This window comes from Callorhinus ursinus, unplaced genomic scaffold (assembly GCF_003265705.2).
Source record: "Callorhinus ursinus isolate GAN/ISIS: 27379988/994484 unplaced genomic scaffold, GSC_fseal_2.0 scaffold1233, whole genome shotgun sequence".
Lineage (NCBI taxonomy): Eukaryota > Metazoa > Chordata > Mammalia > Carnivora > Otariidae > Callorhinus > Callorhinus ursinus.
In genome coordinates, this window is record NW_027398288.1 from 1 (window position 1) to 12,408 (window position 12,408).

Here is a 12,408-nt window from a genome sequence, read left to right on the forward strand (position 1 = left end):
AGGTGGCCATGAAGAGCAGGTAGAGGCGGAAGAGCAGGGTGTCCATCATGTGGCTGAACTTCACCCACAGGTCGACCAAGTCCTGCCTCTGAGTCTCTTCTTCCTGCTGGGCCCTTGTTGACTCAGGGCTCCCATTTAACTCTGCCTTTCTGGGACCTGACACCTTCCCCACCAACTCCACGGGCTCCTTCACACCTACAGAGACAGAGACTCAGCCATGGGCCATGAAGTGCCCCTGGGGAGGGAGGGGGCCAGGAAAGGAGACAGGAGCAGAGAGTGGAGGTGTGGGAAGAGGAAATGTATGCAGGGCTGAACCCTCACCAGGCAGGTGGGTGGGGGTGGGGCCCAGGCCCTTATTTCCCTTCTGGGGTGCAGTGGGGCAGCATTTCCTTGGGCTGGTGCAGCAGAGGAGCAGAGGTTGGAGCCACCGAGGCATGGGTGGGGGCTGGGTGGTGGCCAGGTACAGCAGGTAGGTGATGAAGATGGTCTCTAGCAGGCTGACCACCATCAGGGACAGACACAGGGCAAAGTAGACACCTGAGGGCAAAACAAATTACAAGTAAACCAGGACAGATTCATCTCTACATTTTTCTTAAGACTTTCTCCAAATCCAGTCTTTTGTGGGAACCCCTTCCCTCCTTAAGTGGAGAGACAGCCGGTTCCTGGTTCCCCTCCCTATGCCCTCCTGCCTTTGCTTCCCTGGAAAGTGGGAGGGGCCGTACTGATGAGGGGGATGCCACTGGCTGGAAGTTATTCATCATGAGCAGGAAGACACTGTAGTCCAGCAGAAGGGTCATCTTGAATGGGGCACGATTCTCATTTTCTGCCAGCAGGTAGAAGCTGAGGGCGTCGATGGCAACCAGAAAACCACTGGGCACCAGGAGGTTTATGACGTAGAGGCTGGGCCTGTGCCTGATGGCCACCTGGGGGGAGGAGAGATTGTGGAGAATGTGGCAAATATCCTGATGTCAGAAGGTTCTTGTATATATATATATATATATATTTTTTTTTTTTTTTAAAGATTTTATTTATTTGACACAGAATGAGAGAGAGAGAGAGAGAGTGCATAAGCAGGGGAACAGCAGAGAGCGAGGCAGAGGGAGAAGCAGGCTCCCCACTGAGCAGGGAGCCCAACGTGGGGCTCGATCCCAGGACCCTGGGATCATGACCTGAGCCGAAGGCAGACATTTAAGCAGCTGAGCCACCCAGGCGCCCAGACGGCTCTTGTGTATTTGACTGTAATCCTTGCTGATGTAGTGTTTGGCTGGCTGTAGGATGATTGCTTTAGGTAACACATGCATTTAATTGTATCCTCTACAGAAGTGCCCTGCTTTGTTGTCTAATTTTCATATGGCCAACTTGCTGGGAACACAACAATTATAGACTTTTAGGGGCAAGTAGGGCCCTTTGGACCATCACAGAGATGGCTGCTCCATTCTGAACAGTAGAGCTTTTAAGAGCCCAGCAGCTCCTCCTTTCTGTAGGGTGGAGAAGGGGGAAGGGGGGGGAGGGGGAAGCCCTAGTGATCCTTCTTCAGGGCAGTTAGGATAGAGGGTGGAGTGGGGAGAAGTGCTTGGCCCCCTGGAAATCCTTTTTACATCCCAAAGTGCCTTAGATCAAGAGGAAAATCATAGAGGAACTGGGATCAGAAGTCGAACAGGGGACCCTTGGACTTACATAGAACGTAATCTGGTCATATAGGTTGCTGCCCACCAACATCTTTGGGGTAGCCTTGTTGATGCCCAGGAGCTCCCACTCTCCCTGGGTCTGGATGAGGTTATGAGATGTGTCTGTTATCTCCCACACTTCCTTGTCCATGCCCAGTAGCATGCTGTCCACTATAAGGAAGGCCAAGGGCAGCTCAGTCCAGAAGTGCTTCCAAGCTTCCTGCCCCCAAATTAAATTCCTCCCCCACTGAGCTTCTTTAGCAAATTTTCCTTTCTGTTCTTTTAAGGCAAAGCATCCAGGTTTTCTCAAAAGTGGGTTACAGGACCACAATTCATGTGTGTACAGGCTGCAGCATTGATTTTTTTTTTTTTTGGTTGAAAACAGGAATGAGTCAAAGTTGTTATGGGAACATTAGATATGACTCAAATGTGAGTCAAGAACTTTTGCAATCATTCCTATTTTCCTTCTCCATTCCCTAGTTGTATGATGTTCTTTTAGTGGAATCAAACTTGAACAGCTCAACCTTTTCATAACTACATGCATGCCCATTATAATGATTAATATACCCAAATCTACCACATGACACCTGGTGGCATTCAGTGTTTACTGGTTTAAGTGTGTTAGCTATCAAAATTAAAAGTTTTCAACTAAAGTGAAATAAGTCAATCAGAGAAAGACAAGTATCATATGATCTCACTGATATGAGGAATTTGAGAAACAAGACAGAGGATCATAGGGGAAGGGAGGGAAAAATGAAACAAGACGAAACCAGAGAGGGAGACAAACCATAAGAGACTCTTAGTCTCAGGCAACAAACTGAGGGTTGCTGGAGTGGTGGGGGGTGGGAGGGATGGGGTGGCTGGGTGATGGACACTGGGGAGGGTATGAGCTATGGTGAGCGCTGTGAATTGTGTAAGACTGATGAATCACAGACCTGTACCTCTGAAACAAATAATACATTATATGTTAATAAAAAAAAGTTTTCAGCTAAAAATTGTAGAGCAGGAGCTCTATAGCAGCCCAGGGTCAGATGGGCCTCATTTGACACAAGGGCCATCCAAGATTTCAAGCAGTAGTTCTTTCTTTTTTTTTAAGTTTGTTTGTTTATTTATTTATTTATCTATCTATCTATTTATTTATTTTAGTAATCACTACACCCACGGTGGGGCTTGAACTCACAACCTGGAGATCAAAAGTCACATGCACTTCCAACTGAATCAGCCAGGTGCTCCTGTAGTTCTCTCTGTCTCTTTTTTTTTTAATGTCTGCCCCGAATCTTGAATAACTAGCAAAACATGTCTTGCTCACCTGTATAGAGGAAGGAACTGAAGGTGAGTGTGCAGTTCTGTTGGTCAAAAGGAAAGTAAAAGATGTCCAGGTTATAGATGCTGGTCACGTGCACTGGCCTGTTGTACTTCATTGGACCTTCACTGTTAGCGAAGGTGGTGAGACCTGGAGGCGCTTGATCCACATCCATGCTGCTCATGAGAGGGAGGGAGTGGGTGCTGGGGTGCCTTCATTAACTTTTTTTTCCCTCCCTTTCCACATCTTCCCTTACTGTGCTCCCCTTTTGATTCTTTCTCTACTGTCACTCTATCTTGTCTCCGGTACATCTCTTAGTGCTTTGTGGCAGTCAATTAATTGAGGCTGAGCCCCAGTCTGAACCTTCTGATGTTCCTGTGCTCTGCACTGACCCAAGGCTGCTCTTTGCAGATGGGCTTCGTGCTGGCTTTCCCCAACTCCCCCGCCCCCGGCCCCAATATGCACGATTCCAAAATGAAGATGTCTGAGAGCCACAGGTTTTCAGCCGAGACAGTGAGTTTTTTGAGGCTGACACACTCTTCTGGATTCCAGCTGATGAAGGGATTGTCCCACATCTGTAGCCAGGGCAATGGGAAACAGAGATGAGCAATGCTGGAGTTTATTCAGTCAGCTTCTCCTGCCCCTCCCATTCTTCTTTGAGCTCTGATCTTCTTTCCCCCACTCATGTCCCTAATGACCCCAGCCTGTCTCCCCCTTCTTTATCTCGCCAAGTGTTATTGGTAAAGTACCCTGTAATCACCTTTTTTCCAGGCAGACCTTAAGTATAGCCTAAAACCCTTTGGTCCCAGGAGCACACCAGTATGTTGGCCTGCAAACCATTTGGCCATTTTCTTGGACCACCATTTCCGCCTTTGTAAGCTGCCCAGGGAGATGTGTGTGCCCAAGGCCAGTCCAGTTCAAGATGGAGTGATTTGGTCCCACAAAGATTATAGATTTAGTGGAGGTTGGGACTAGGAAACCCCTAAGTTACTCCTCAAATTTATACTTACAAATGAAAGTGGGAAGGGGATAGTTGAATTTGCCTTACCAAATTGACCCACAGGAATGATGTCGGAAGCTGGAGCTGCGCATTCTGGTAAAGAAATTCCCATCCAGCATTATTAGTACAAAAAGACTTTGCCCATGCCCACCTCATATTCTTATCACTATTTACTAATTTACTGGGCCAGGCATAGCTCTAGGTGCTCAACTGTCTTTTCCTTACTTGTCTCCCTTGTATCTAGGGACAATTCAGGTTTTAACTGACATAGAGACACTTCTTCCTGGAACATTCCAGGAAGGGCAGCACTCAAGAAGGAATCCTTCCTGAAAAAATACCACTGCAGCATTCTTCTTTACGTCTCCCCATCCCGTAGGAAAATCCTCTAATTTGTGCAGAATCTATTTAGAGGACCTGTTGTTCACCACTGGACCAGTACAGTGTTGTGTTGACAGGGCAGAGGATCCTCGTTCCCTATTAGAAAAATGGAAAGTGGGGACCAGGTCTCACCACTTCCAGGATGGCAGACAGGGTGAAGGAGATGTTGACATGAGTGGGGATGCTGTAGTTGACGACTGGACGGAAGGCCTTTCTGTCAAACACTGCTTGGAAGGCAGCAGGATCCACCCCGTACTGGTCAAAGCCTGAGCAATTGATGGTGAAAGTGTCACCTCTTCCTGTAGTGAGCAGAGACCCTGTGAGAGAGGGCTTCTATGGCCAGGGCTGAAACCTCTCTGCAGAGAGAAAACAGATGGCATACTGGGAGGAGTGGTGAGCCCTCCTTCCTGGGCCAAGATTCCCCAAGGCCAAAGCCCTTCCTTCCAGGCCAGAGAGGATAGGCTGATCTGGTAGGCAAATGGTGGGAGTTGATCTGGTGAGCTGGACCAGGGCTCTATTCTCATCCTATTGTTTTGTCCTCATGCAAACCCTACCCAAATCTGTATGTAAACTTGGCCTTGGTACAATGGCAGCCACTTCAATAAGTCCTCAAGTGTACCTATCACAGGCTTCTTGGGTCTACCTAGGAGCCCCTCTCAGCACTGCCTTAAAGCTTGTCATCCGAGTCACTTAGAAATCTGCTATAGTGTATTTCTCTTCCTCATTCTCAGGGACTTATATTTACTGAAGATAAGAACTGATTTATCAAGAAAATAAGGGAAGTTAACAATTGTACTTTCTAGGTAGATATGGGTAACATGTAGCAGGTATTCTGAATTGGTGTGTACCTTGGTGCTATGCATTTATTTTGCCCTTCTCAGACTTAGTGACTTCAGATATCTTGGGATTTATTTCCAGCACTGGGATAATTAGGTGATATCACTGAGGTTATACTATATGCCTATCATATAGTGAGACCTGAGCAGATGTTGTCTCTTGGCTATGACCAGGGAACCATCTTGGTAGTACCTGGGCAGAATCTTTCCCCATTTCCAGCTTTGTGTGATCTTTTGCTCTGCTTGCTCCTCTACAACTCCATCTCTTTCCATAATATTTAAGGTATATACCCAGACTAGGAACAAATATTCCCTCATGTAAGCAAAATATCTACTCCTACCTCGAATTGATTCCTTCCCTCCCTCAGTGTTTTACACTTACTCCTACATGGCACATTTAAAATCCATGGCTACTCTTCTCACAGATACAATATTAAGGGAAGAAGACAGGGAGAGTGGGATGAGGGTGTGGTGGGAGGGACACTGGAAGTGAAGGAAAAGGTGGAATTGGAGAGGTAGTGAAGTGGGACAGTTTGGCAGATTCCTGTATGGACAGGAATAGAGAAGGCCGTGTGTACTGATCAGCGGAATGTCTTTCTATCTGCCACACACACACACACACACACACACACACACACACACAATCAAGACACAGATATTAGGGAAGAAATACCTAACATGTTAATTCTGAATGTTCTCCAAGTGCTACAAGGAAGTTCCTAGATATCTTTGAGAACCACATTCTGGTCTTCCCTGTTCTTGCCCCGTCTTACCTGGAAGCAGAAAGCTGACAGTGATGTAGAGGAGGACTCCCCCCTCCACAGACCACCCCCCTTCCATCCTCCTTTTCTGGACTCTTCTCTGGGGATTCACCAGGAGCCCCCAGACTCTTGAGCTTAAAGGAGCTCAGACCACACCTTGGCTTCTGGTTTTGAATAGTGCTCATGACAGGTGACCACTCCCTGGTGAGAGGTTGTGGCCAGAGAGGGCACAGCAGAGTGTCCTGCTTTGCCCCCGTGCTGGTATGCCTTCCGGGCTCCAGGCAGGGGTGGGAGTTGGGCCAACACAAAGGGAGAAGCCCCTGTTTGGCAGCAAGGTGCTGAGATCAGTAACAAAATAACTTGCCTTAATGAGAGGATGAGGGCTAGGGAAGTAAGAATCAAGTTCTTTTAAGACTAGGGTATCTGCAGATTTATAAAGGTGACAATATTTAGTGATTTGGTTATGTATTCATTAAGGATGATTGCAAATGCCAAATTATAAATCTTGATTCCTGCCTTCATCATCTATTGTCAATATTTCTCCAACAGCCCCTAACAAGATTCCTCCTTTCAACCCCTCTGCCTTTCTGATTCATTTTCCCTAAACCAAATTTTCTATACATTTTTTACTTTACTACATGATAAAAGAAGTCATAAAATTAAGATAGCAGAACCGTTTTTAATGTCTTTGCATTGTCAGTAGTTTTATACATTATCATAAACTAGTAATCTCAGATAACATCAATCTTAATGGCATGTATCAATATTATATCTTATGTGACATCTCTATAGAAAACACAGTTGGACCAAATGAGTGAATTGGAGCATTGTTCTATTAAGTATCTTAGTTACATTTCCAGAAAGGCTTGGAAATTTTTCTCTTGCAGAAAGGGGGAAGGATCAGACCTAGAATACAAAAGAAACTTTGTTTAGAATGGAAGATTATGACAGCCCTAAATAGAAAGAGCTGAGGAAGGCAGGAATGACTGAGAGGCCCAAAGTAAGAAAGCACAAGAGAGACATATTTTCTGTGTAAGATTTGAAATATCTACAGTGCTTCAGCCCCACCAGCTCTGTAAGGCATTTCTTCCCCGTTTTGGAAACTTGGCTAGAGGATTGGGCCATCATGCCATGTAGGACCAAAGTACTTCTGTGTCTCTGGACTCCTGGATTGGCTAAGAGTGAAGGATTTCCTAGTACACTTGAGTTCCACAGGTAGGCTGGCTACCAGACCTTAGGTCTAGGAAAGTGGGGTTAACTTCAAGCCCTGATGAAAGGCAGCTGGAGACCATTGATGGGTATCTTGCTTTTATCAAGGTTGGCTGAAAAACTGGACCTAAGTCTATAAGTTGGACTCAAAAGTAGATTTAGCTGCCGGGAAATGCGTATGATGGAGGCAGGAGGAATAAAGCAGTAAGGCATCTCCTCTCCTGCTCGGTAACCTCACGGAAAGCAGGAGGCACGTCTTGTTCTACCCATCACTCGTGCCCCCCCACTGTCCCCGCCCAGTGGGTGGCACATAGTAGTTAGCTGTCAATAAATGTTAGCTCAGTACCTGGCCATCAGTTCACTGTGGATGGGGAGAGACACACACAGGTACCGTGGGCAGATGTAGGGAAGGTGGCAAGGCACCCCATTGCGGCCCTGAGGCTGCATCAGAGAAGTTGCTTGCTATTCCCGTGGTGTTGCTAAGGTGTGCGCCTCCATCTTGGGTGCCATTTGGTAGAGAAGGGGGTTGGTACAGCCAGGGAGATACAGAGGCCTAGAGCCAGGGCCCAGCCTTTTATTTCTGACTGCCCGCCCGTCTAAGTTTCCAATAAAGGCCTAACCAGAGCTACCATTAACTGAGTTTGTGCCATGGGTGCCTCACTGTGGTAGGCACTGTACTTCCAGTATTCTTATCCTCCCAACTGCTTGGAGAGGTCAGCGGTATTACTCCCATTTTACAGATGAAGAAAACCGAGGTAAAGAAGGTAAAAAAAATCTTGCTCCGTGTCTACTCAGGTAGAAATAGGTAGAATCCAGATTCAAACCCAGGTCTGATTCCACTGTTCTTTCCTTGCTCTTTTAATCACTCCGTAGCTGGGAAGTCATTTGGTCTGGATTATTAGGCCCCTAGTTTCCCACCAGCGAAATCCCTAGGCCTAGACAATGCTTGGATTCAAAGGTAAACAGGAGGACAGGAGCTGTAGTTTTGTAAGTCACAGACACAAGTCACTTTCTCCTTAGCTTATTCCGAGCGGGATCACCCTGCATGGTCCCACTACTCACCTGGGACCCTGGTGGGTCAGGTTTGGGAATATAGCTGTAACCTGGCAAGGGCAGAATGAGGTGGTGGAAAGGGGAAATGAGGGCCATCGTTTGGCAGCCCTGATGGATGGCAGTCACACACACAGGCCATTGGCCAGGGCTAAGGATCCAGGAGTACAAAGGCAGCTACAACATCCAAACTACAGAATGGGTCACTAGCTGGGGTCAGGCTGGCTATGGCATCTGGAGCAGGAGAGGAGGAAGGTCTTGGGACTCTGAAACACACCTGGAAAAAGAGTGCCATGAACAAGTACTCATCTGAGCTGCCATTTTGACAGGCTTAGGCTCTGATCCCAGGCTTTCTTGAAGTATGACAACCCCACACTTATCACTTCATTTTTCTCGCCTAAAAAACGAGGGGGCTGAACTAGAAAGCCAGTAATTCTTTGTGTCTGTGGCCTCCCACCTAGAAGTCAATTTTGCATATTAAGTCTCAGTCTGCATGATAAATAGATGCTCTCTGGTGCATCACATTTGGCTTTCTAGTTTCCGTAAGCTTGTAAATGATTTTTTAATTCCTATTTTAAAAATAATTTAACCTGCTTTTTTAGCTCCACTTCACAAATGAAATTTAAGCTCGTGGGGTGAATCCATTTGTACAAGTTTTACCCAACAAGTAATGAGTCAGATTAGAACCCAAGGTTGCCAGATTCCAAAGTCTCCCTATTATACTATTCCCGCCACCTTGCCTTTTAGAAGAACCGGTGCTTATGAATGATCAAATAGGAGAGGTCACTGAAGGGAGGAGTTAGAAATTGGAGGAGGGAGGGACGCACTCAGATGGTTAATTGTCTGCCTTCAGCTCAGGTCATGATCCCAGGGTCCTGGGATCGAGTCCCGCGTCAGGCTCCTTGGTCAGCGGAGAGTCTGCTTCTCCCTCTCCCTCTGCCTACCGCTCCCCCTGCTTGTGCACATGCTCTCTCTCTGACAAACAAACAAAATAAAATCTTAAAAAAAAGAAAGAAATTGGAGGAGGGAAAGGATGGGCTTGAAATGAAATCTATGACTTCACATCCTAGAGTGGACCTGAAGGAGGAGAGAGAGCAAAGATGGTAATGAGATAATACATGTTAATGTCAGGTTAATATGGAGCTGAAAGAAAATGTGGAAAACATGGAGAAATACTGCCTACAATAGTTTAGAGAAAGGAAGTGAACACAGATGTGTGCAAGAACCACAGGTAGCGCTGCAGATGAATGGACAAGGTGAAGGGCTATCCCGCAGAGACAAGCCATCATGTGCAAGCTAGCCCAGGCAGAACCAGTTGCCTGTTGGCAGATTTTTCTGAAGATTTTCCTAAATTTTTCTAAATTACCTTGCAAAGCCTTTCAGAGGTTTGCCCCATAATAAGAGGAGAGTCATTAGCCCCCAAGTGTGCTTATTGGACACTTTTATTTCTGACTGTTATATTTCGAACAGAAAGGCAGCAACTGTATCCGTAAATTTTCTGGGAGAGTTATGGTTCCAAGGTTCCACACGATTATCATTTGTGTGTTAAGATCGTGTGCTCAGATTTTGCTTGTGGAGAAGATAAAATCACTATAATTATATTGTGCCTTCTCTCGCTGAGAGGAGATCTAGTTTCTTAATTCATGTGTCAAAAAAAACCCACATTACATATCTCCTGTTCGAATAAAACATAAAGCTATGTGTCAGAAAAAATGTGAAGAAAATAAGCAGAAAAATATGTACCATGAAGATGGGTGGGAAAACGAAAATCCCATAAATTGATCTTAAATAATTTCAGGACCCTCCCCCCCAAAAAAGCTGGGTCAATGAGCTTCTTAGCAAAGTCAAGAATGAGTTTCCAGGTGAGATGTCCGTCTTGGGATAGGGCAAAGGAGTAGAAGATCCAAAAGTATCTGGCCATAGAATATGTATGAGCAGTAAAAAATGAAACCCATAGCGAATACAAAGGGAAGGCAGATTTCCCAGATGAGATCTGGGAAAATCTACCCCACAGGAAGCAAATAGTGAAGTTGGCTGTTATGACTTATTATGGGGGTGGAGGGGAGAGGGGAGGAAGACTGAGGGAGGGAATAAAAGGAAATTTGAAAGGAAGTTTGTCTTTGGGACCCTGAGCAAGGCCTTGCTCTTTCTGTCTTGATTCTCCTAAGGCATCAGCTAATGGAACTGACGTCTCAGCACGGGACTCTTAGAGACCCTGTCCAGTTCTCGTCCTCAGTTTGGAGGGCAGTGAGGCGGAGGCTCAGAGTCCAGTAGCTAACCACGGCTCAGTCACTTTCTAGCTGGGACACCCGGGGGACAGCTCCGTGGCTGTCACTTCACCTCCGTGCTTCATTTCCTTCATTTATTTCATCTCCTGTGCCTGCATATATAAAATGGGGGCAATAATACAAACCCACAGCACTAAAACCTAAAGAGCTTTGAAAACCAAATGATTTTTCACAAATTATTTGGTGGCAAAACCTGACCTGAACTGGTGCGAGACTATCCCAATTTCATTTCTGCTCCTTACTGTGAATATTCATAGATTTCACTGCAGAAATGTTAATGTGTTTGATTATAGGGCATTGCCCCATACCCCATACAGTACATGCATGATTATTTCCTTCTTAAAATCTGAAAAATTACAAATTCCAAAACACATTTGGCTCCAAGTGTTTGTGGATCTATAGTTCCTACTTCATAAGGTTACTGTAGGATTAAATGTGGTTATTTATCTAAGACCCTTAGGAGACTGCCTGACACATATTCCTAACTTAATAAATGTTGGTTATTATTATTACCATATTGTGTCCTTTTTAAACGCCCACTTTGTAGAAAGCTGTGAGTAGAGGACTTGCGGAAATAATAACAGATATGCTGATTTATTTAGGTGAACGTCAGGGGCTCCTGATTTGAGCCCAGATTGTGTATACACTAGTTTTTGGACATGCCTGGAATGCTGGTGGTGGTGAGGGGGTGCTTGACAGGGCCTTACAAACTGAGAAACCCAAGACGTTCCTGGAAAAAAAAAATGCAGATCAAAGAAAAGGAGATTTAAGGAACACAAGTTGAGTTGGAAGACCATGGGCCTGAGTGCAAGGAGCAATTTAGAGTTTAGCAGGATGCTTCTGCCTCAATACTCCCAGCTTCCTATGGATTCCTGCCCAAGTCCCAGCGGTAGCAGGCTGCAAGGAAAGAACAAGTAATAGCTGGTCCTGGTGATTCAACATCCGGCTGGGGACATCTGCCCTGACTAGCTTGGGCTCTGCAGGGCAGATGCTCCTGTAGCAAAAACACTGGGGTGGGACCTTGGGCCTGCACCACCAACAGCAACCCTTCTCGTGAACATTGATAGCCTTGCCACCCTTTGGGCATCTACAGCTCCCTGCGGAGGGAGCCAAAGAAGTTTGAGTAAGAGCAGCAGAGAGGAGGAACCCAGGAAATGTTGTTTAGTAAACACTACCGTTAATCTCTCAGGCTGGAGATAGAAAGTAGTAGAATAACAAAAGAAAGGAAAAGAAATTGTTGCTAAAAACAAAAGATTTTGTGTGAGTTGTAATTAATTTGCTCTCATATCTGCGCTTTTCTGAACCTGGGGTGTCCAGCAAATCATGTCACAGCTCCCATGTACAGCGACACCGTGGAGCCTCTCCATCCCCCAGACAGCTAGTGGGAGAGATGGGCCAAAAGACAAACACTTGCAAAACCATAAGGCAAGTGCTAGGAAGGGGAATTTTCCAGTTCATATGGGGGCATTTGTGTTATTCCCAAATAAAGCAGATGCCATTTTCAAATGTGCTTTCCTTGGCCTTGTGTTCTTTCCTTCGAAAGATTAAAGGCACATCCACTTTGATTGCAACACAGTTAACGGTAATTCAGGATTATGTTAACATCTAAATGCTTAAGGATGAATGAGTCATATGTCAGGCTGTGACAAAATGCTTCATTCTTTAAGTAAGAGATGCCTGATTCTGGCACATTATTAATTTCTAAAGCTTAAATCCAGGATAACTAGATTTAGGAGATTAATCCCTGTTTTATTATAATTCCTTGTAATAGGTTTTGAACCCTTCACTCCCCTCTCCCTGCTTTCACAAGTTGCCTAATAGACTTAAAAAATCCCTTTTACTGTGGTAATGAGTAGCTTCTCCAAGAAGACTCACAATCCAAGATTTTTGATACTGTAATATAATGTAGGGAAGAG

General features: G+C 45.5%; 1 pseudogene; it reads right to left on the reverse strand.

Moving 5' to 3' along the window:
* Nucleotides 1-7: 7 nt before the first annotated feature.
* Nucleotides 8-6,024, reverse strand: LOC112818947 (5-hydroxytryptamine receptor 3C-like; annotated as a pseudogene).
* Nucleotides 6,025-12,408: the final 6,384 nt, after the last annotated feature.